The following is a 26,302-nucleotide window of genomic DNA, read 5'->3' as shown; positions in this document are numbered from 1 at the left end:
GAGAAGCCTCCACAGAAGATTTCTTTGTAGACTCTAAAGCAGCTTCTCTCTGGATCACTTTTGTATGTCTGTCTTCAATCCAGCAAGAAAGACTTGTTATCCTCTGATGTTAAACAAAGGAACCAGAACCCAGAGAGTGTAAGTCATTTACTCAAGGCCACAGCCAGCACATGGCCAAGCCAGGATTCAAATGATAATCTACCTAACTGCAGAGCAAAAGTTCTTCAGTCGCCCCTCCTCTGTACGTCATCTCAGTTTCTTTTTGAAAGAGAGAGGGGAGAGATTGATTTTCTTTCAAGGGCCATTCTTAAGCTAAAGTGTTATAATACTCCCAACCTACTAGCTTCCTGAGGAAACACACATAATATTTTTCTGTATCTTTTCTGTGTCTCTTGGATGTGACTTAGACCCCATAGGATCCGTTTGTTACTATCTTGAATTATTATTATTAATTTTTTTATCCAAATGGCTTTTATGAAAGGTCTTTCCAGTTCTAGTCAAAAAGCATTAAGTTCTAAAGCCCTTCCCAGGCCCATAAATTTCCTTGGAGTATTAGATTGGTTAGCTGCCTCCTGGGATATGTTGAGGACAGGAGTTCCAGCTCCTGCTTAAAAGCTTTCCATGGCTCCTCCCACTGCCCTCAGGATAAAATCCAAACTATGAGCATAGCAGACAGCCTAGACTGCCCCTGGAGACCTATCTGTTCTTCAGACTCATCTCATCTGAACAAGCTTCCTTCAGGGCCTTTGTGTGTGACATTGTCTCTTGATTAACTCTTAGTCATTCTTGGGGACACTGTGCATATATCACAGAGGTGGGGACACCTATCACCTCTCTTCTCTAACAGCACTCTAGGCATGACTTCGTCACCTGGCTGATTCATTTATATCTCTCTCCTAAAGTCATGGTGAACTCTCTAAAGAGAAGAAGTATGCCTTTTTTCTTTATTGTGACACCAAAGTCCTACCCCAATTGTGACTTGCTCGGAGTAGGCATCCCAAAAGTCGTTGACATGAACACAGGTCACAACATCTGTCTTGTTAACCACAAAATCCCTAGTGCATAGCACATGTCAGGAACTCAACAAATCTTTGCCAGTCTTGCTGAAATGAGCCTCCTCATTCATTGCCTAATGTCTAAGTCCTTCCTATTCATCAAGTAACTCTAAGCATTCTCCATTCTTCTATTCTGGCTATTCTTTAGTGACTGGAACTACCCAGCCTATCTGATAGATAACTGTGACAATGGGCATGATATATAAAATTATCATTTTCTGATAATGAACGAAAGGCAATACCAAGCTGTAGTTTCAGATGAGCAAACAGCATTGATCACGTTTGGCTATCCCAGCTTAAGCCTAGGGGAGATTTATGCAGCAACAGTAAAGGAGAGATCAAACAGAACACAGCCACTTTATCAGGGGAGGTGCAGATGCTGGCATGCTGGGAACTGAAAACTGGTTAACCAGAGAGAAAGAAATCCAAAAATGAAAGCCCTATTGAGTACCTGTGTGCCAGGACTTGCACAAGCTGAGAGACAATCATTTGGAGTAGAAAGGCCTTGTTTGGATGTTGTAGACTTCTCAGAGCAGCCGCAGAAAGTCATCTGTTAGGGTTAACTTAGTCAGGGAGTGAAGACTGCTTTTGGTTTGTTCTCATGGAGTTTAGACTAAGCTTTGACATGACCATGCTAATCTACCCAGAAATTCCTTTCCCACCTCAGCAAAACTCAACACAGATGTCATGGCACTCATAACACACAATGGACAGCGGAAACACCATGCAATGCAAAGGAGGGTGCAGGACCCATAATTAAGAAAAGCCAAGCCATACAAACATGAGTGAGCCAAGAGGAAATCTTCTTGAAGAAATAAACCAAATGAAACTTCTTGAATTGAAAAGTATATCGGAAATGAAATTTTCATTGATTGGTTCAACTATTGTTTTAGATAGGGCTATGAAAATTGTCCAAACTCAAGGAAAAGGAGTGTGTGTGTGTGTCTGTCTGTCTGTCTGTGACTGAAAAGAGCTTCAATGACCTGTAGGTGAATATTACTTAGTACAACATGAAATTAGAATGCTATACAAGGAGATGTATCTAAATAATAGATGATAATTCCCCAAATTTAATATAAACTAAACTCACAGATTCAGGAAGCTCAAGAAATGCCAAGAACAAACATAAAACCATAATAAAATCAATGAAAATAAGCTATAAAGAAAATGTTGAGGACACCAGTCATCCTTCGCCTATGAGCCAATTTCTCCTTCTGTAGCTCGCCATCTTCCCACACACTTCCCTTTGTTCAGTTCCACTTGGACTCTTCCTAGCCCAGAGCTCCATGTCTGTTTCATTACCCCTACAAGATTCTGAATTTTGGTGGCTGATAATCAGTTTTCTAAAGTTACATGTAGTATTTTATTTGGGGTGATTTCTCACAGTGCACATGTCAAAATCAGAGGAGACCTTGTGGGAATCTCTCCTCACATCTTGTGGGTCCTGGGGATAAAACAGAGGTCCTCAGGCTTTGTGGCAAGGGCTCTCACAGCACGTTGCAATATCTTGCCAATAGTAGTTCCTCAATACGTGAATTAGAATAATGAATGAATTACACAAATGAATAACCATAAGAATAGCACAAGTTAGTTATAAAGTCTTGGTCATCTAAGGAAACAATTTCTTAGAAACAAAGACACAATTTCAAAATAACTATTGCCTTCCAGAATAATATTAGTTAAACCCACAGTTTATTGAGTGTTCGCTGGATGGCTGGCATTGTGGCAAACCATTAATAAACACCTAATTAAAGTCATCCTGGGAAAACCAAAGGGCAAACGGTTAAACAAATTGCCTCAGGTCATATAAGTAATAAGTGGTTTTTCTAGACTGTTCTTTCAGAACTAATTTCCTCTCTTCCCTACTGCAACTGACTCATCAGGTATTTCCACGTTTCTTATGTCTGCTTGTTGTATCCCTTCAGTCCATCTTGTGTTTCCCACGCCTATCTGGTGAAGTCCACTTCTCACTCTAGATCCACACCAAGTGTTGTCTTTGGAGGAAAAATCCATTCACAGGCAATAGAGCCATGAACCCAGGAAGCATGACCATAGTGGGTGCCTGCCATAAGAATACCAACATGAGTCAGGTGTTCTCCACCCTAACGAAATGCACAGTGCAATCAAAGAGCCCTATGAAAAATGGCATCACTGTAAGAGAGAAGGCAGCAGGGTGAATGTGGAGGGTCCTGAGCCAGCTTGCAGGGTTCACAGAGGACAGCCTGGAAGAAGTCAGAGCTGAGGTGAGTCTAAAGGAATGAACACTGGCCAGTGTTTAAGGTACCCATGGAAGAAGAAATTCTTTATGCCTTCAGGAGAGGACCTGGGCAGAGACCCAGGGTCAGTGGGATGGTGGGAAGCAATCTCAGGAAACTGCTCATTCTCTCAGCATTTGTCCCTAGCAGAAGTCCATGGTAACTGACTCCTGCTCTCCCCACAGCCTGGAGAATTTGATTCCCTATCAAATGGATCTGCCTTAAAAGTGAAAACTTAATGGCTCACAATTTTTCAAATTTAGAGGAAATCCATAGTTGTCCCTGCTTTATAGCTTGGTATTATTGGATAATCAAAGAGGACTATTTTCTTAAAATAGAGCAGGTTTCCCTTGCCCCGTCCCAGGCTCTTCCTGGTTACCTCCACAGGCAGTGGAGGCAGGAGGGTGCTTACCAGCGTCCCGGCCTAGGATGCTCTTTATTTTCCAGACTGTGTAATTGGCCCTTGCAGACAGAGGTTAATTTCCCACCGTGAATTCCCTTACCAAAGTAGCCCTGCTCCTGGGGGGAAACCAGGGAAGAAATTGCTTCCAGGTGCCACCTGGTCTCCTCTGTGGCTGTGAGAGAAGCCTCTTGGAGCCTGGCGAGGAGTAAGCGCTTGGGAAGCCAAGCCAGGGTTTGAACTGAGCCATTTGCTAGCCAAGGGCCTAAGGTTCAGTGGCATAAGTTCCCGCCTTCTGCTTACTCATCTGTAAAATGGGGCTGATAGCTCTCTGTTAACCATGGGAGGAGACTAAGGGGGCTTGGCACAGCATGTGCATAAACAAGCCCTCATCTGAAGCTCAAATTCTCTTGCCTCTCGGGTACTCTGTGCAATCCTGCCCCCATCTGCCTCTTTCTTTCTCAGGGAGTTTTCTCTAGAAGGCCTGCAGGGAACCTACCTCCTAAATATTTCCTCTCTATCAACAAGAGACAAGAACAAATTCTTCTTCAAAGGGAGTGTGAAGGTCAACTGGGGGACAGAGACATTCCACAAATCTACTTTCAAATATTCTATGAGTGTTTCTTAGAAAGACTGCATTGGCATTTTGGGCAGAACATTTTTTTTTCTTATCACTCGTGGCACCAGGGTATTAAGTGCTAGCAATAGGGATCTTAGTCACTGTGACAACCTGAAAAGACCTACACAGGCGGCTGCAGCCACTCAATGCACACAGGCACCTCATGCCCACCTCAAGAATCATCGCCATGAGACGCGGGCAAACTGATTTCATCTGTGCAGTGTGACCACCCTTTGTGTCCTAAAAGTGTCACCTAGAACAAGTATTTTGGATGCAGGTCACTACAGCTACTATGTATTTATTTTTAATATTGTTTTTTCTAATTATGCAAATAGTGCATGATAGGTTAAAAAAAAAAGTCAAACAGTGGAAAAGCATGACAAGCAGAGGGGGGGACCCACAAAAATCCCCAGCATAAACATTTAAATATTTATGCCATTTTTCTTATAAAAAGTCATGAAGTCACACAGTTAAAAATTCAAATAATGCTGGAGGGTATAAAATGAAAAGCAAGGGGCATTAGTAGCTACCTCACCCCGTCATTCACAACTTTGTGTGTTTTTCTAGAAATTTCTATACCAAGCTCATGCATCTATACCTTTCTCAAATGTTAACAGAATCCTGTACTCAGTTGTTCAGTAGCTTGTGTTTGTGGTGCTGGCAGTATTCTGTAGCTCACTCCTGAACAGCATGCTGAGATTGTCTTTACTAAAACAAAAAACTTACAGCGTATTCCACAGACTCCAAGGCCCTGGCTAGGCTCATGTCTTTACTGTTGCAAATGGCACTGCCTTGCTGTTATCAATAGGAACAGAAAATAGACTTAAAGCAGGTGGGGCATGCTTGAGTGATGATCTCAAGCCACACAAGGGACTAGAGACACTTAACGCTGAATCAGGAAGCCTGGGTCCCCGGCCGAGCCCAGACACCCTGTTACTGGGTGACTTTGAGCAGTTCTCTCTGTATCACTAAACTCCAGGGTGGCATCAAAGGACTCTTACACCTCTCACATGCCTGTAAGTCTAAAGGTTTAAAAGTTACGGAATGATCCTATGAGCCAGGGAAAGAGGGTGTCCGGAGTTGTCTTCTTACAGACCACATTCTCGAGCACTGGAGAGGGTTGGGTTCTGAGAGGCTGTGTCCAGCAGGAGTGGGGAAACTCCAGTGAGGTTCACGCACAGGAGTGTGAGCTGTTGGATGTGGAGGTCGAGCTGTGATTTCATTACCCTCTGCATGGTGTCTCTGAAGACGGTTCTTAACATTTGCTTCTCTTGTTCTCCGAAGATGGAGCAAGAGAAAAGGTGTCGAAATGAAAGCTGGGGAATTGGGTGTGAGGTGCAGAAGTGTATTTGAATGTCAGTATTAAACAAAACATAGAAAGCACGATTACTACCAGAGGAGGGCGTGTGGGTCTCTACCTCTGGGTACATCTAATAAGATGAAAGCATCTGCCTGGGGACAGAAGATGGAGCCAAGCATGTAGGTAGGCTCTTCCCCACATCCTGTGATTCTTGCAGTCTTTAAATGTTAAGTGCTGACCAAAAGCTAACCTTTGCTTAATGCTAATAGAATCCAGTGAGTCTTGACACTGGTGATTAATATTCTAATGAGGAGAGCTGTTACCAAATGCCACTGAACGGCTCTGCTCTTTGTCTTTCATGGAGCTAATTTATTAATAAACAATGAGCAGGTTTTACTTTCCGCACAATTTCATGTTATTCAGGCCTACAGTTTTAAGGTTATGGGGATATAGCTGAAGTGTGGAATGGCTGATCCGCAGTCTTACTTTTGTAGATCTAACCCAAAAATGAAATTCCAAGGAGAATTATGAAGATAGAACAACTGAAACCATTAGGAGTTACCGCACAAATCTCGGCCCTCGAGTGAGGCTTTCTGAGTCCTTTGAGTAGGTTCTGGGGGCTGAGGAGATGGCTCACTTGCTGAAGAAGCCTGAATCTGAATCCCTAACACACATGGCAGCCTGTGCCTGTGATGCCGGCACAAAGGGAGGACAGAACCAGGGGGATCCCAGTAGCTCAATGGTCACCAGCTCAGCTCCATCAGCCAGCTTCTGCTTCAGTGAGATGGGAATAAAGCAGAGCAGAGAGTTTGGAGCAGCACATCTGATGTCTTCCTCTAGTCTCTGTACGCATGCATGTGGGCACACCATACACCAGAGAGAGAGAGAGGAGGAGGAGGGAGGGAGGAAAGGGAAGAGAGAGAGAGAGAGAGAGAGAGAGAGAGAGAGAGAGAGAGAGAGAGAGAGAGAATTTCTTCATTTAAAGGGCTAAAGAGATGATGGGTGGGCAGATAAGAGTGTTTGCTGCTCTTCCAGAAGACCTGAGTTTGATTCTCAGCACCCATATTGGGTGGCTCAAAATTTACTCTAACTCTAACTCCTGGGCATCTGACACCCTCTTCTGGCTTTCATAGACATCTGCAAATACATGCACATGCACACATGTGCACATACACATGCGCACACATGCACACACAGAAACAAATAAAAACTTAATATTTTTAAAAAGTTGCTCACCATTTAATGACTGTGGTCTTTCCTCCTTGTACTATTTTTCACGTGTTATCTGATAAATTACCCTGCACCTTAACTGTTTGGAACATTTATTATTTCAGAGTTTCTGGGGCCAGCATTCATGATCACCTTGGCACGCTAGCCAGACTTAGGTCTCAGCCCGGTTTGCAGTCATCTAAAGACATGACTGGAGCTGGAGCGTCCACTTCTGGGATGGCACATTCAGTGCTGGTGGACTGAGGCTGGCTGCTGGCATGTGGCTTCAGGGCCTCACCATGCATGCCTCCTCACAGCTCTTTGAGCATCCTCACATCATGGTGGCTGATTTCCCCACGACAGGTGATTTGAGGAAACACAAGGTCTTCCTAGGTTTGGAAATGCTCTGTATTTCCAGTGTTGGGGTCCCGAGTTGGCTCCACTGTGACTTATACAAGAGAACGAATGTAAAAGTGGGAGCCAGAGGATGGCCTTCAAATGGGGTCCCTTAGAAGGAGGTAATTATAGTGAAGGCCTTGGTGAAACACAGACCTGGCCCCCAGTCCTGGCCCCATGAAGGTGAGTGGCCTGAGGCAAAGAACATGAGTCGTCATATTCCAACTTCTTATAGATAGAAATGATAGCACCTACACCTCAGAGTTGTGACAGGTTGATGTGATAATCCCAGTGAAGCGGCACACCCTATAATCTCAGGTGCCTGGAAGGCTGAGACAGGAGGAAATTCAGGTTCAAAGCCACCATGGGCAACTTAACAAGACCCTATTTTTAAGAAGTAAAATAAAAGAATGGGTAGGGAAGGGACTAGGGATGTAGCTCTGAAGTACTGAGTTTGCTTAGCATGCACAAGGCCCTGGGTGTCCACTCCCAACACTTAGAAAAACTTAGATGAGACAGAATGTTAAAAGTGCTTCAGGGTCCTACAACATAGAAAGCAGCAACTAGAGATAACCACAATGTTTATTACCTACAGAAATTTTACATTGATAATTTTTTAGATTTGATAGATACCCTATCTCAAAAAAAAAGTTTGCATTTGACTTGCTCTCTAAAGAGGGAAGCCAAGGGGTTACTTTACCATTTAATCTCAGTATAAATCCATGCCCAATAATTACAAGACAGAACGAAGAATCTGCCATGGGTCCAGCTGCTACACCACCACTGGCCGCCCTTGCCACCACCAATGACCTCCATTCCGAAAGGGGATGGGGAACCTGAACCAGGTCAGCTGCGCTTTCTCCTGTGGCTCGCTGCCAGTCTACCTTCCAAGAGACCGTGCATCTCTGGGCCCGCCTTTTATTCGGTCACATACCATCTAATAAAAACTCCACCCTTTGGGACAAGCTGCTCCTTTCAATTGGCTAGCCGACCCATGACAGAATTCCCATAACAGCTCTTTGCTCAGAAAGTTTTGAAGAACATGTATACACTAACATCTATAAAGCATGCTAACTTTAGGGCACTGCTGGGTGATACTGGATCCCATGTCCATCAGTCCCTATAGCTATACACAGATCAAAACATAAGACTGTCAACAAACCCTTACAGGTTCCCTCACGCACCCCCTTGCTCTCCACAGCCCAGGCACTGTTACACATGGATAACCACTCCACAGTTTGTGCGTCACTTCTGTGAGCAACTGAATTTTGTACAAACAGATCTTAAGGCATGTGCTCTTGAGTCTGGTTCCTTTCACTTGCCACAAATGTGTGAACATCCGTGGGATTCATCCATAGTGCTGCATATGCACTTGCTCATTGCTATGTAGCTTAACATGGCATGCATGAATCATGACAATTCATTTACCCATGCATCTGTTGATGGGTATTTGGATTATTTCTAGAACATTATGGAAAAACAATTGCCTTCAACATCACAATTATTCTATCATCGTCACCACAGGCCACATATAAATGTGCCCTACTGGAAGGCAGTGTGATTGACAGAGGGATAATATGATTGAGAAGAAACAATAAAATAGTAGCTGCTTCAGTTGTTGTAATTAGTCCTGGAAGTTATTAAACTTTTTGTTGAGCAGGCGTTAACCACATACTCATATTCATTCCCTATCTAAACTTCACAGAATCCATTTGAGGAAACTTAATTATCTCCATTCGACTGTCTAGGAACTAGATTCAAGTTATGGGATCTGGTTAAGTCAGATTAGTCCATGTGGCTTCAGAGCTCTGTCCCAGAAGTCAGAAAATGTAGTCCCATACCTGTCATTCACTTAAAACATGACAGGTTTCGGTGGAATCTTCCCAAGCCACAGTTGCCCCCTCTAGAAACCAGGATGATCCTGCTTATAATCACAGAGGTGACACAGAAGAATAAAATATAAAAATCACCTAGTTCTATGTTTGGAGGATAGTATGTGTCCAATTGACATCTGTTCTCTACCTTATGAAAAATTAAAAGTCTTGCATGTTAGAGGCATTTTGGGGGGTCTTAAAAATCACTTTTTTAGGGCTGCAGAGATGGTTCAGAGGTTAAGAGCACTGACTGATCTTCCAGAGGACCCAGGTTCAATTCCCAGCACCCACATGGCAGCTCACAACTGTCTATAACTCCAGTTCTAGGGGATCCCACATCCTAACAGAGACATACATGCAGTCAAGACATCAATGTACATAAAATGAAAATAAATCAAAGAAAACTTTAAAAATAACATTATCATCTCAATAGATGTCGAAAGGCCATTACCAATGTTGAACATCCCTTCATGATAAAAACCTTGAACAAATAAGGCATGGGCGACAATTAGATATTCAGTTGATAAAGGCCTGCCTTTTCAGCTTGGTGACCTGAGTTCAATCCCCAGGACCCATAAGGCAGAAGAAGAGAACAAGCCCCCACAAAGTTGTCCTCTGACATCCACATATCTGGAGATTGAACCCAGAGTTATGTGCATATGAGAGAAGGACCCTATTATATAAAACTACAGCCCTAGCCCGTACTAATCGATTTTAAATTAACATACAAAGTAATAAGATTCATTATTTTATCTTCACATATTCATATCCTGTACTTAGATCATATTTACCCACCATTACCACTCCAAGCACTTTAACGTCATGTATGTGTGTAAACATACACACACACACACACACACACACACACACACACACACACGCACACACAAATGCAAAGTATTCATCTTTCTGAATCTGGCATTTTTCTTAATGTAGGTTGCTGATCTGTGAGTGCACATGCATGTGCACGCACATGTGTATAGTGGGGGAGGGGGGCATCTTTCCATCTTCTAGAGTCTTCTTCAGTTTCTCCAGTGTTTTAAAGTTTGCACTGTAGAGGCCTCGCTCCTTCAGAGTGACTCTTCTTCTTACGCGTCTTTTCATCTGTTGTGAATGGAATTGTTTCCCAGCTTTCTGTATGCCAGTTTTGTGCCTGCTGCTTTGCTGAAAGAGTTTATGGTGAAGTCTTAAGAGCAGCTGTTCTCAGCCTGTGGGTCGTGACCCCTTTGGGGGGGTCGAATGACCCTTTCACAGGGATTGCATATCAGATATTTACAATTCATAACAGCAACAAAATTACAGTTATGAAGTAGCAATGAAAATAATTGTATGCTTGGGGGTCACCACAATATGAGGAACTGTATTAAAGGGTCACAGCATTAGGAAGATTGAGAACCACTGTTTTAGAGTCTTTTAAGTGTACAATCATATCTGCAAATGAGGCTAATTTGACTTTTTCCTTTCTTCCTTACATCCCTCTTCTTTCTTTCGCCTTACGTGTGGCTTAGAATTTAGGTGCTATACTAAATAAGAGGAAAGAGTGAACATCCTTGTCTCGTTCTTGCTTTTAGAGCAAATGTCTCCAGTTTCCCTCCATTTGGTGTAACATTGCTGTAGGTCTGTCCCATACAGACTTCACTGTGTTGAGGTGGGTTCTAGTTCCAATTTCTCTTTGTAGAAAAGTTTTGATTACTAGGTCGTGCATCAGCACACGTGTGACAGCACACAGACGGAGGTCAAAGGGCAGCTTTGTGGAAACTGTTCTCTCCTCCATTTGACGTGGAAACCAGGGATTGAACCAGGTTGTCAGGCTCTGACATAAGTGACTTGACTTGAGGAGCCTTTTCAGTCTCCCACAAATCCCTGGTTTCCTCAAGGCTTTTCTCGTGGGCATGTAGCACATTGTCAAAGGTCTTCTCGGCATCTGTTAAGATATTGATGTGACTTCTGTCCCTGAGTCTGTAGATGTGCTATAGTGCGTCTTCTTTCATCTCTGTAACAGTACTGACTTGGCCACAGTGTGTGACATTCTTAATGTGTTGTTGAACTCAGCTTATGAATTTATTGTGGGAAATTTTTGCACCTGTGAAATTGGTCCATAGTGTTTGGCTGTTGTTGTACCCTATCTGGTTTTGGTACTGGGGTAATACTGGTTTTGTTCAATGTGGTTGGTAGCACCCATCCCATCCTATTTGGTGGAATAATTTGAGGCGTCCCGGTGCCAATGATTGTTCAAAGTTTGGTAGAATTTGGTAGTTAGTCTGTCTGGTCCTGGGCTTTTCTATATTGGAAGACTTTTTAATTGAATTATTTTATTTTTGAAATAGGGTCTTGGTCTTGTGTAGCCCAGGCTGGCTTTGAACTCACTATTTAGCCAAGGCTGGTCTTGAATTCCCAACCTTCCTGCCTTTACTTTCTATGTTCTGGGATTATAGACATGAGCCATCATACCTGTTTTATGTGGTGTTAGGGATCAAACCCAGGGCTTTGTACATGCTAGACAAGCATCTACTGACTGAGGTAGAACTTCAAGCTGTTGTTGGAAAGCTCCTCAAAACTGCTTCCATCTCTTGCTTATTATAGATCTATTTGAATTGTGTATATCTTCTCAATTTAATTTTGGTATGTTATTTGTGTCTTGGCATTTATCCATGTCTTCATTTTCCAGGTTTTTAAAATGTAGTTTTCTAAAGAATTCTCTAAGAACACTCTGGATTCCATTAGCATATGTTGTAACTCGCCCTGTTTCATCTCCAGTTTCATTGATTTGAGCCCTCTTTCTTTTGGTCAGACCAGAGGCAGAGCAAGACCTCCACTCAGTAACCTGAACATTCTCCAGTTCTGCTAGAGTTTGTCAATCTTGCTTATCTTTTCAAAGAACTGGCTTACAGTTTCATTGTTTCTTTGTATTGTCTCTTAGTCCTCATTTTATTAATATCTTCCCTGATCTCATCACTTACTAAATGCTTAATAAGTACTATTAAGCAAATAAAAGTTAGTGGAAGGCAAGCATTGTTGTATAAGACAGAGTCACTCTGATAACTGGGATACTTGCTAAGATACTAATAGGCAAGAAAGGTGGATGGAGGGATGCTTCTCATCCTGGGGAGGACCTATGGGCTAGCATGAGATTTTATCACACTGCTCAGAATCCTATGCTGTAGGAGTCATTTATTTCTAGAATTTTTCATTTATATCTTAAAGTGTTCTATTGCTGTGAATAGACACCATGACCATGGCAATTATTATAAAGAAAAACATTTAATTGGGACTGGCTTACAGTTTCAGAGGTTAGTCCATTATCATCATGGTGGGACATGGCAGCACGCAGGCAGATATGGTGCTAGAGAAGGAGCTGGAGTCCTACATCTTGATCCATAGGCAGCAGAAGGAGACTGTGTACCACCCTAAGCATATCTTGAGCATGTAAGACCTCAAAGTCCATCACCACAATGACATACTTTCTCCAACAAGGCCACACCTACTCCAACAAGACCACACCTCCTAAAAATGCCACTCCCTCTGGGCCAAGCACTCACATGCATGGGGACCATTCCTATTCAAGCCACCACACTTCCCCTCCAGCAGGTGGAGTCCGGGTTGTGCAAAGCTTCTGCCTGACTCACCCACCTGCATCCCCACTGTTGACACACAGTAGGCCTCAGTCCTGTGCTGCAGAGTAGAACGCATAACACAGTGGAAACACAGAGAAGGGCAGGGTTCAGTTGATCTGAGCTTTGGCAGAGGTCACCCTCACCTGTAAAACGTCTCAGGCAGCTACATCATAAAATAACACAAGCATAACACACAGTAAGTGCTGGGGGGTTTTGTCTGTTTATTTGTTTTTGTGGCAGATACCAAAAAGAAGCAATTTAAATGAGGAAAGATGTATTTGGGCCCAAAGTTTCCAGGTTTTAATCTATGATTCCTTGGGTCCACTGTGGTAAGGCAGAGCATCATTGCCAAAAGAGCATGATGGTACATAACTGCTCACCACCTGGCAGACAAGAAGCAAAAAAAATTGTAGACAGAAAGGGACCAGTGATAGGCAAAGTATGCACTTCAAAAGTATTCCCACAGTGACCTGCTTCCTCTGACCAGGCCGATCTTCTAATAGTCCATTCAGTACAAACTCATAAATGGATCAAACCATTGATAAAATTAATATCCTCATGATCCCATCACCTCTTAACAACACGGCCAGAAAGGAGCAAGCCCCCATACATGAGCCTTTATGGGAACATTTCCTATACAAAGAATACCAGTGAACATTTCATGAGTCTGTGAGTTTACATAGGAGAGTATTGCTGGCATAGCCCTAGAAACTACCATGTGTGGCTTTCAAGAATATTTTTTGAATGAATAAATGAATGAGTGAATGAAGACTTGTTAAGTAAATGAGTGCTTTAAAAAATATGAATGGGAGGCTAGGCCTTAAATGGCCTTATATTTACAGCCTGTTTAGAGGATGAGTTCTTCCACCTCTTCCCAAGGATGTGGCATGTAAAATATGCTTTCTAAACAGATATTCTAAGGGGTATCACATGTCAGAAGAAAAGTCTACAAAAAGACCAGAGAGGTCAAGACTGTAAGCTCTTGTGTGTAGTCAGTAACTGTGAGAGCAGCCACGGAGACCCTCTACAGAGGTCAGCAAGGACAGTCCTCAGCCTGCCTTTAACATAAGCTAATTGCAGAGGCTTCATCATAGAATAACAACTTCTCACAAAACACCAGCAAACACTGGGCACCAATGGGCACTGTAGTGCCTGGGATGGCTCATCTGGATCTCAGGAAATCATTTATGACATGGGGAGTCATCTGTTGCATTTTGGATAAGCTCCTCTTTGGGAAGTGTACAAGTTCAATCCTGGCTGAATGGCTGTGTGGAAAATTGGCAGCAAGATGGTCCCCATTGTGTCTAGACAGGCTTCAAAGTACAGGCTCTATGGGGGTGTTGAGAAGGGCTGGAAGAGGGGCCCTGCTTGACCCCCTGAGTCATGATGACACTGAGGCCAGCTGTGGGGATCCTCCAAGAGGAAGTTAAGGTTTACAGCCAGATATCATGCCTTTGCCATCACCAAAACAGGCAGGAAGTAGGAGCCCAGGAGGTGGGGCTTCTTACTGTGGCTTTATCCCTAATAACATTGCTCTCTGCCACTCATTCTTAGAAGAATCAAAGGTCTTACTTAGTGGGCTGGGATGAAATGAGACAAGGCATCCAAGTGTCTCTACCTAATTGAATAGAAAGACCAAGAAAGCAAAGGATTCATTCACCACAAGTTCCTCATGCCTGGCATGAAGTACTAACCAGAAAATGTTGGGGTTGCTACTGACTGAGGGAAGCAGCCTTTCCATGGAGGAACACCAATAGCACCAGTGCCCACCCTTTCACCACAACCAGCCTGTAAGCAGATACCAGCATCTCATGTAACAGTGGGGGCAGCAGCCTTGGGATCACTGCGCAGCCAATTTAACCGGGCTTCTTGGGTGTGCTTCCCATGCCTACCCTCTGACGCAGCAGCTCAGACCCTGGAAGTAAAGGAGATGTTGAAGGGAAACCCAAAGAACAGAGCCACAGTTTGCTGGTAACTGAGCAGAGGAGCAGAGCTGTTCCTAGCACAGGCTGAGACTTGAAAATAAGTACAAAAAGCTGAAGCAGTCAGAGTAGACTTTTAGGAATGCTGTGTTGTTTTTATTGTTACTATGATGATATATCTAACAAAAGCAACTTCAAGAAAAGGGGTGTTTCGGAGAATAGAGTCTATCATGCAGACAGAGAGAGAGCACAGTGCTAGGGCTGTGAGTCAGTCAGACACATTGTGTTCACAGTCAGACATCTGAAAAAATGAATGCTAGTTTTTAGATAGCTTCCTCCTTTGCCTACTTTTATTCAGCCTTGGACCCCAGCAGATGGGATGGTGCCACCCATATTCAGAGTGGGTCTTTCCTCAGTGAAACCTGTCTGAAAACATCCTCAGAGGTTTACCCAGAGGTGTGTCTCCTAGGTGATTCCAAATCCAGTCAAAATGATAGTGATTAATCTCTACAACTTTCTAAAGAAAGGTGGAATATCTTAAGATGACATATACAAAAGCCAAACTCAACTCACCTGTAACTATTATTATTATTATTATTATTATTATTATTATTATTATTATTATCAACTAACTCCTTCATTATTTCACTCCGTGAGAAGTCCTAAGGCAAAGCAATTCCAGACATGGTTTACCAAAACTCAGAACAGCTTTCTGGCTTCTGCTACTGCAGTCTTAAGCATTATATGCAGATGGCTCAACATCCAGGGTACCCCAAGCTTCTCCTCATGTCAAACTGACCCATGGCCACACTTCCAAGAGGAGACTGGGAATACTGTAATTTGCCAGTCACAATCCAGCAACTGGGGTACGTGATAGAGGCCTGGCCTGCCGAAGAGTCAAGATGCTGTTAGCAAGGGCAATGGGTATTGGTAAGCGACCAAGAGAGGCTGCCACAAGCAAAACATAATGTAATTAGCTCTGCTCCCCGGCCTGTGGGGCCATTATGGGATGCAGTGAGATAATGGCATGGAAGGGTTTCCTGCACCAGCAAGGGATGAGTTGTTATTATCCTTATGAAATAATTACATTTCTATTATAGAACAATAGCTGATGCCTCAATTCGGTCTTCTGTGCCGCTCCTGCCTTTGCTCCCTTGCTTGTCGTGCTCTGCAATCCTCAGCACACACACACACACACACACACACACACACACACACACACTTGCGTGCACACACATAGCCATACACACACACATAGCCATGCACACACACATACACACACATGCACACACATAGCCATGCACACACACACATATACACACCCATGCACACATGCACACATAGCCATGCACACACATATACACACCCATGCACACATGCACACATAGCCATGCACACACATATACACATACCCATGCACACATGCACACATAGCCATGCACACACATATACACACCCATGCACACATGCACACATAGCCATGCACACACACACACATACACATATCCATGCACAACACACACATACACATATCCATGCACACACACACACACATAACCATGCACACACACACATGCACACACACACATAGCCATGCACACACACACATACACATAGCCATGCACACATACATTCCTGTGAGAATCAGAGATAAGGCATGTCAGATATAATGCCTGGTGCAGAACAGATAACAAGTGACCACAGATGCCCAAGTGGAGCTTTGAGGTCTGCACTTGAACCCTGCACAAGCTTGTGAGGCAGATCCTAGCACTGTCCCCATCTACAGATGAACTGCTGAAGATCCAAGAATTTAGGAATTCTCACCAAGCCTTGCACAGCTTGTAAATGGTAAAACAGATTTAAACCCAGGCTTCATACTCTGGCTGCAAGGCAAGGCTGCTCCATACCACCATTTCCTGCTTACGAAAATCTCCCTAAAGTTTGGCTACAAGATCTCCACTGATTTTAAGCTTCAGAGGGGAACGATTGGTTGCTCAGGCTGGGGACTCATGACCTTGGCCAGGCTGATTGAGCACTGTAAACAGGCGCCTCATCTCCGAAATGGGGAGAATATAAGTATCTGCCTCGTCAGATGGTTGTGGGGATTAAAAATGGATATGTGTCTTCCACACAGTGTGATAGAGGGTCTGCTTAGGAGAAAGTATGAAATCGATAGTAGCCACTGTGATCATTGTGGTGATTAGGAGTCTTTTTTTTCCTCCCCCAAATAAATTCCTCCCGAGAGCAAAGGATTGGGTTATTCAGGCAGAACGCTCGAGGGCGGCTTCCTTCAGAAAATCATAGACTTTCAGAATGTAGTCACTTAACCTTCCTGAACTTCCCTCCTCTCATCTGCTAAATGGGAGTAATAAAGAGAAACTCGGAGAGACAGACTCGGGACTCGCAGAATGGTGCGAATCAATCTTGCTGGCTTTATTACTGGAGCGTTAGGAGAGCTCAGAAGGTAGCCTGGTCACATGTTCATTTTCAGCTTCAGCCAAGTTTGGTGGCTCAATTCTGGCGGTGCAGCCTACTTGGTTACTGCTGGTGGGTCTAGAACTAAAGGACTGATGTACAATCTTGTCAGGATTGTACAGGAGGATTTCCCAGACACCCAACTCTCTCTCCACTCAGGTCTGTGCCCCTCCCTACCTCTTCTCTAGAAACACTCATCTCATCCTGCTGTTCCTTAGCATTAGTGCGCCCTTTCCTACCTATGGGCCTCAGCACATGCAGCTCTTTTTGACTAGGACATTGACCAACCCACCCTGTACACATGCAGCACACACATGCACACTCAGCACACATCTGTGCCTACCTGCCTCCTTAGCCTCACCGCCCCCCTACCCCCCAGAGCTTACCACTAGGCTTCTCCAAAAGCATCAGTTCCTTTAGGAAGCTGACATTGAGTCCTCCATGAGTGAAGGGACCTCTCTGGGCTGGCTGGCCTCATAGCATTACAGGGAATTGACCTATTCTGCATTCCCTTGGCCACTTGACAGAGAATTTTGCAAAGGCAGGTAAGGGCCTAATCTAAGTCCATGACTCTACTGCAGTGTTGGTTAGAGCCATTGTGGTACTGTGAGAAACTGTCTGAGCATGACACATGTGTAGAAGAACCCCCCAGAAGGGGACTCGAGCATCCCCTGTAGCTGGTACTTGTATTCTCTGGCTTTCCCAAGGACCTAAGACAGATCACACTAAACCATTTTGTATGCACACACCTGCCTCCCTAACCACCACACTCTGCATTTAGCACAAAGGAGCATCCTAAATGCATTTCCTACCCTACAGGCCCCTTTCTCTTCCTTCATTTCCCCAACCATAGGAAATCCAAGGCCAATGCAATTCCTTGGAATTGGTCAAGGAATGTTGTTCCTCATGATCTGCCTAAGAGGCAGAAAGGGGCTTTGCATACTAGCATCTCTCTGTGTTCTGCCCTCCAGAAAGCAAGGCACTGTTTGGCTAGCCATGCTGTGGTTCTGCTACCCTGCCTAAACTGGTCCGTCCAGTACCCTCAGCTTCCAAATGATAAATTCATCTATCTCCAGATGAACTTTTTTGGTTAAAAGAATCCTGAATATTCAAAGCCTTAATGTTTTTCCAGTTTACTCTGTTAGGATGGGCAGAAAGCCTTGAGGATCAAGCCAGTTGTGTTGAGTTCTTGGTCTATTTCTGGTGTCCAACCCCTACCACTATGCCATTGATCTCATAATGAGACTGCAGGAGTGTGGACAGACAAGTCTTCTCTACTTGCATCCTTTTCCAAACACCATGACTTCTGCCTCATTTTCTTCAGCAGTAAGATGGGGATACACTTACCTCATAGAGGTATAAGTGCAAGTCCTTACATGTGAATGGCCACCAGCTGAGAAAACCCAATGTTGGCAAGGTAGAGCCTTATGGCAGACACCCTTTGGGCATTGTGGGCAGATATAGGCTTGTGATTTGCCACTATAGCTCTTGAGCCAGTCATCTGGCCATTCTATGCCTCAACCTACCCATCTGTCAAAAAAGTTTCTATACTAGAAACTCCACAAGGTGGTATTGTGGGTTAAGTGGGGTCCCCCATCACCCCACAACTTCACAAAACTAGATAGGATGAAATCGTAACCTCCAGATGCTGAGCACATGACTATCTCGAAATCAGGTCACTATAACTGAAGTTAACTATGAGGAAGTCATCTTGGATAGGATGGGACCTTCATTCAATAGGACCAGTAGCCTTGTAGAAAGAATGCCATATGAAGACAGAGACCCAATAGGGAGGGCATTCTGTGACAGAAATCGAAGCAAGATACTGTGGCCATGTCACTGTAAGTCAAGGAAAGGCAAACCATTATCTGGGAAGTCAGGCAGGAGTCCCCTACAGGCTTTAGAGGTTGGCTGTGGAGGTTGATGTTAATAGTGCTTATGACAGGACCTAGAATAATTACGCAGGGGACAAATCTCTGGTTGTGTCTGTGAGGGAACTTGTAGATTGAGTTCATTACAGTTGAAGAATGGAGACATACCCTACATGTGAGCAGCATGGACCCGTCCACTGAGGCCCTGGGCTCACGAAAAGGAGGAAGTGAGCTGAGTACCAGCACTCGTGTCCCTGTTTCCTGACTGGGTACCATGTGACCAGCTGCCTCATGTTCCCACTGCCCTGTGTCCACCACCATGATGGATTCTATCCTCAAGCTATGAATGAAAATAAACCCTCCCTTTCTTAAGTCGAGTTTGTCAGATATTTGTCACAGCAGTGAGGAGGGACACACTGGCCCTGCCAATACCTTGGTTTTCAGGTTTGAATAGTCTTTGTTCAGCAAGGACCAACGGCTTTTGTGAAGGCCGTGTTGCCGAAGCACCCCTAAACAGCTCAGTAGAGTGCTCAGCGCACCAGAGGCCTGTGATAAATGTCTGTTCCTTTCCCTTCTCACACAAAAGCTCCTTTGTGTACACAGAACAGTTTAGAGTGAAAAGCAAGTCGGCTTTTCTTCCCATTTGTCCTTCAAACCTACTCAAGGATCCTTTTTTGAGAACCTTCCTCCGGGGATACCCTTAGCCTGGATGAGACAAAGTCATCGCGAGACAAGATGGGGTGGGCAGCCATTTCACTACCCGTCCACTCTGCCCCAAGTGTGTCTCTTGAGTTTTCAAGATGGTCAAGAGTGACAGAGAGGAACTCATGGATCACTTGGCTCTTATTCTGTTTATACTTTCCCTCAAAGTTGTAAGAATCTACGGAAGTCTAACAGGAGTGAGAGGCTGCGGCCTGGAGAGCGAGGCCAGTCAAGCTGTTTCGAGTCAGTCCCTTTAGCAGGAAAAAGCCATTCCAGGACATGCCACTCACTGAATGCTAACCTTCACCAAGCATGGCTCTGTGCTACTTTTTGAATGTTTTATTGCAATCTCATAGTTATTTAGAAAAAACTGCAACTGATAAGCATACAATGGTGGCTTTATTTGTATACACTTTCTGTTTCCTGGTTGGTTTTCACCCAAATCATTGGTTACATTCATCATCCCTGACTCCCATTCCAGGACCTCATAAAACACAGAGTGTGTTTCCAGAAAGAACTCCAGCTCTGATTTCAGGATCCGGGTTCAAGGCCCAGCTCCATATCTCCCCAGTTCAGTGGTTTGAGAAAGTAGCTTGACTTCCCATATTATTGACCTCTTCTGGTGCCCAATACAAGATGGATGAAAGGCAGTGGGACATGGCTCAGTCTGTAAAGTGCTTGACTTCTAAGCATGAGGGCCTAAGTTTGAGCCCCAGAACACACATTAGAGAAGCAAAATGTTGCACAGACTGGGGCATGCTTGTGATCTCAGCATCAGAGAGGTGGAGACAGGCACATCCCTCCAGCTTGCTGGCCAGCCTAGCCTAGTCTGACACATTCAGATCTTTTAGTGGGAAGAGTGTGGGCTTAGAGTTCATGAGAGCATGGTCCACAGCCCAGTCTGGCAGCCGTGAGCTGAGGAACTTTGGGTATGCTGTTTGAGAGTCCCATTCTACATCTGTCAGCTGGAGGACCCTGACAGCTTTCAGAGGGATTGCATATCGAAGATGATGATTCAGATAAAAAGGCTTCCACAGTACTGGACACATAGTTAATGTCTGTAACCACCCTACTCTCCAGAAGCTGGCTCTTCTTCCCCAGTGGTTCCCCATACTTGGCTTCTCCCTCTGCATCTGAGATCACCAGCACCCGAGTAGAGGAGCTGGCACTCAGGTTTTACTCTTCCTCGGTTATGAGGCCTGGAGTGTTGCAGCTGTGTAAATCGAGTGGGAGAAGGCAGATATCTGGAGATACAGCCTCAGGAAGTAATAAATGATTTTCAGCAGCTGTTTGGAAGCACTTTCTTAATCACATCTCAGTGTAGAAGTTAAGCTGCCCAGGCCTCCCTGATAGAGCGAGCTCTCTGTAGCCAGATAGTTTGAGGTTTGCCATCAATTTCAATGGCTGTTTCCGTCCCATTTGCCAGCACAGTTTGACAGAGAGAGGGAGAGAGATAATACAGATGGCCTTGCATCTTCCTCTTTTCCCATATTCCATGGAAAGCAGTTTTCGGCTCTAGCCCAATTCTAGCCTCCAGTGACCTAGATAAAGCATCCTATACCCCTCAGGAGGCAGCCCCTGGGGAAGGCTGCAAAAGCCCAGGAGAAGCCTGAGGCTATTGCGGGACTTGGAACTTAGAGCATCTGCCAATCACCCTTCCATCAGACCCTCCCTAGCCACTTCCTTCCCTCTTCATCCTGGCCTCTCCTGTGTCATGTGATGCATTTCTGTCCCCTGCATCCTGGAGGTCTGAGTCCCTCCAGGGTAAAGGCTGGCTTTAGCACTCTGTCTGCAGTCCCAGTCAAGGTTCCCACAGAATTGCTCTGGGCTTTGACTATGGTTGGTCATGAAAGGAAGATGAGAGGGGAGAAAGGGGGAAGGGAGAGAGAGAGAGAGAGAGAGAGAGAGAGAGAGAGAGAGAGAGAGAGAGAGAGAGAGAATGATCGATCACCTGCTGGATCTTCATGTGTTTATTTCTTCTTCATGGGACCATGTAGAGTAGGACTAGATCTTGACATCCTGTTTTTAAAAGATGAAGCAACCTGCCCAAAGTCTGAGTTTCGGGTCTAGATCTTACTCACTGGACCTCCCGTAGGCTAGAGTCTCATTTAGCCCCTTATAACTGGAATCATGTGTCCCCACACAAATCACATCACCTGTCCTCAGTCCCCTCTCCACAGAGGGAGAAGGATAGGGTTAGATCAGAGAGGGTGGCAAATGCGAAGCTCATGTGTAAACCATAAACGCTACTACAGCCCGGTGCTGTTTCAATTAGCAGATTAGTAAGTTATGATCCACTCTAACGTGGAATGGGACCCACTCTAACGTGTAACAGGTTCCAACTATGTGTGGGACCACTGTGGGCACATGTGATGAATAAGATCCATCCCTGTCCTGGGGGAAATGACTCATAAGACACACGTGCCTGGTGGCCTTAGTTTGCAGAATGTATCCATCTATGACCTAGCCCCTGGAAAGGTCTCCAGGCTTGTCTGTGGTCCTCTCCTTATTAATTCCATTCATCTAACCCTGTTAGCTTCCTTACTGTGCCTCAAATGATCACAGTTCTGCTGCAAGGGTTTTGTCATTGCCGGGTTCTCTACCTGAAGCAGAGGCAGTCTCCAGGTACTGAATGGCTCATCTCTCACTTACGTTTACTGTCACCTCCTCAGAGGGACCACCTCTTACCACACTGCTAAAAACAACACACCCGCAGTGTCACACTTGGCCCTGGACTCATTTAATATCTCTTCATATCGTTTACCCCCGCTTGATTGTCTCATATATAGATATTTACTTTATAGATTACTGATTTTCTCTTCTAGTAGAATGCAACTTTTCTGAGGACAAGCATATGCCCTTCTTTACCTGTCAGTCATGCTCAGAACAGCGCCTGACAAAGTAGGCACAAAAGAATTTGTTGAAGGAAAATGTTAGGGCTGCAACTGAGTTTTATAAAAATAAAATTTAAGAAATGCAAATAACTCAGTTTAAAAATAGGTAAAGTAACCAAGGAGAAACCAAAGAGAAATTTCTCCAAAGAAGATACCCAAGTGGTGAGTAAGCACATGAAAACCGATCAACTTTGCTGTAGGGGAAATGCAGATCAAACCCACTAGAAAAGATGCACTTAGAAAGTTGGGTAATAACAAGTGTTGGCAAGGATGTAGAGAAGTCAGCTCTTAGTGGGAATGTAACATGATACGGCCACTTTGGAAAGCCAGCTGACACTTCTTTAAAAGGTGAAACATTGACTTATCATCTGTTCTCATTTCCTTTCTGTTGCTGTGATAAGTTACTCTGAAAAAAAAAAAAAAAGAAACAATTTTGGGAGGAAAGGGTTTATTTTAACCTGCAGGTTACAGTCCATCATTGAGGGAAGTCACGTCTGCTTGTTATTCCTCCCAGCACTGCCTCTAACCAGGGAACTCAGAGCTGGGGAAGTATAGCAGAAACTGTGGAGAAATGATGCTTGATGCCTTGTTCCAGTTCATGCTCTTCTAGCTTTCTTATATAGCCCAGGACCACCTGCCCAAGGAATGGCGTCACCCACAGTGGGCTGGTCCTTCTATACTAATTAACTGTCAGGACAACCTCCTCGAACATGCCCATAGTTTGTTCTGATCTGAGCAATTTCTCAGTTGAGACTCCCTTCTCAAGTGACTCTAGGCTGTGCCAAGTTGACAAAGCTAACTAGGACAGCATCCAATCCAGCGATTCCACACCTAAGTTTATACCCAAGGGAAGTGAAAACATACTACCATGCAAAACCTCCTGTGCAAGTTTTTAGCAGCCAGTAATAGTAGCCAAGAGGGGAAACAACGAAAATGTCGAGGATCCATCCTGTGCAGTGCTATCTGGCAGCATGGGGAAATGTGGGGTAAATTTTAAAGACATGTTCAGTAAAAGGAGAGCCAGTCACAAAAGAGCCTGAAATATATGATTCCATTTCCTAGAAAGTTCCAGAATAGGCAAAACCACAGGGATAGAGAACAAATCTGTGACTGTCCCATGCAACAGGGTCTGGAGGAACCACTAGGAGTGCCAGCAGGTGACTATGATGCTTTCCTTGTGGGTAATGAAAACATTCTAAGCTGGGTTATATAGTAACAGTAATGCTGCTCAGTGAGTATATTCAACACCACTGAGCGGTGTCCTTGAAATGGGTGACTTGTATGACCTGTGAATTATTTCTCTAATAAATAGAGATCTTGTAAAATAAATGAATGTCTTCCTCTAATATCGCTCTGCCACACAGCATACTATCTAACAGACTGTCCATCCCCGTGTGAAGACCCCAGGGCTATCTTCTCAGTGTGGAAGAGGAAGCTACTCCTTGGGCAAGCCCAGGAAAGCAGAGCTCTGTTCTTCACGAATGAAAAACAAAACAAAACAACTCCCTGAGAAATTTGTGAGGAGGAGAGAGAAGTGCCCTGAGTAATTTACTGTGTCCTGTTCTCAAAGACCATTTTCCCAGCGTAAGTCACAGAGGCAGAGAGATGACCAGGGGCTGCTTCTGAAAACAAACACTGTGGGGATGGATGACTTAGGAGGGACTGCTGGATGGCAGGCATGAGACCCACCGATCTGTTAGGATGTGCTGCTGGTCTGAGCTTGGGATCTGCGGGTCGTTCTTACCTCCCTCCCCCCAGCAGGGATCTAAGGAGAAAACTGTTCCCGGGCTGAATCTCTCTGTGTGCTATCTTCCCTGTAAACTAACTTTCATTGTTTGCTCTTTGTTTGCTTTCAAATCTTACCAATGAATTTGTTCCTTGGAAAGAATGGGCAGTGAAGAAGTCAGGCCCAGTGGACCTTGTCTATAGTCCCAGCAAGGCTGAGGCAGGAGGAGTGCCATGAGTTTGAGTCTGAAACATGCCCGTGTTGTAAACTGAGTCCCAGGCAAGCATGGGCTACAGAGTGAGACCCTGTCTCACAGAAACCAAACAAGGAAAGGAAGGGCAGGGGAGGGGAGGGGAGGAGAGGGGAGGGGAGGAGAGGGGAGGAGAGGAGAACAGGAGAGAGGGGAGGGGAGGAGAGGGGAGGGGAGGAGGTTAGGAAGGAAAGGACAGAGGGAGAATATAAAATAAATAAACTTCATAGTCCTACTGTCTGAAAATAACTGATATTAACATTTTTCACAGATTGTGTACATGTGCGTGCGTACACATCACACACACACACACACACACACACACACACACACACACACACACTTGTTTAAGAGTCAAAAGAGCCTTCCTTCATGCAGTTTCCATCCTGTTTTTCCAGTTCTTGCTTACAAGCACAGTTTACAATATCTATCTGTCTATCCTGGCACTGTATTTCTGTCTTACTTTATGTAAGTATGCCCTTGCTTTTTTTTAAAAAAAAAAAATTTATTTATGTGCATTGGTGTTTTGCCTGAATGTACATCTGTATGTTATGATAGGTACCCTGGAACTGGAGTTACCGACAGTTGTGAGATGCCATGTGGGTGGTGGGAATTGGACCTGGGTCCTCTGGAAGAGCAGTCAGTTCTCCTAACTGCTAAGCCATCTATCCAGCCCTGCACTTGCTTTTACAATGAAAGATGTTTAACCCTTTTAGAATTTTCTTTAAAATTTTACTTTTTTACTGTTATGTGATAAGAATACCCCTAAAAATCCTTCAAAAGCTACTCTTGAATAAAGTTATGGAAATGGAATTTCTTGGTTAAAAATCAGTTTATACCTAGATATATTACTAGTTTCAGTGTATAAATGTGTATTTATATTTAAGACCAATGTCTCCCTTAGCGTCTACTAAACACAAGATATTTTCATGCTTAATTCTCCATTTTCCCTACAGTTTTAAAACACCAGCTCAAAAATATGAAAATAATCAAATATGCTCATTACAGAATGTTTTTTATATATTTATTTGTTATTTATTTAGGGGACACATCTGCCAGTGTGTGCATGGGGAGGTCAGATAACGACTCCCAAAAATTGGTTCTCTCCTTCCATCATGTGAGCTCAGGGACTCAAACTCAGCTTGTCAGGCTAGATGGCAAGGACCTCTACACACTAATCCACTTCCCCAGCATGGCATTGTACAACAGCTAAAAGATGCAAACGCATATTCAAATTTAAAACTGTTCACGTGGTGATGACACTATAAAGATTTTTTTTCAAGTTTAGCTAACTTTTTTCTTCAATTACATTTCTCCAAATTCTTACTTCTATAAAGATCTTAGGAGCCTCTGCTGTGTTGGAAGCATCTGATTTTCCATTGCAACTGAAACCATTTCTATCCTGGATCCTTTTCATTGTCTCTTTCAGTCTTCTGAACACCAGCAAGTGTAGACTACTGTTGCTTTCGTCTTTGGGAATGGTGGACCAGGAAAGACCCTTAGGAGGTTTCAGTTCAAGTGAAAGGCAAGAGGGGTGCCGGGATCATGAGATGCTCTGTGGACACTGTGCCCAGTGTTCTTGCCTCCTTTCCCATGGCCAAAGACTGCTGCCTCTGCTGTGGACCTCAGTCTATACCTCATTGCCTTACAACATGACCCCATAGTACCTTATCCAAATAAGATCCTTTACTTAACAGAGTGTCACTAGTGATCAGGGCAGAGCAGCAGGTACAAACTGCA

General features: G+C 44.2%; 1 protein-coding gene across 1 annotated transcript in view; it reads left to right on the top strand.

Annotated features, from left to right (window-relative positions):
• Positions 1–26,302, top strand: part of Tenm4 (teneurin transmembrane protein 4) — a 2,730,446-nt gene that overhangs the window by 2,424,154 nt on the left and 279,990 nt on the right.

Source organism: Peromyscus leucopus, chromosome 1, assembly GCF_004664715.2.
Source record: "Peromyscus leucopus breed LL Stock chromosome 1, UCI_PerLeu_2.1, whole genome shotgun sequence".
NCBI classification, from domain to species: Eukaryota; Metazoa; Chordata; class Mammalia; order Rodentia; family Cricetidae; genus Peromyscus; species Peromyscus leucopus.
The sequence above is the reverse complement of the archived record's forward strand: the minus strand, read 5'-3'. Positions and strand labels throughout refer to the sequence as shown.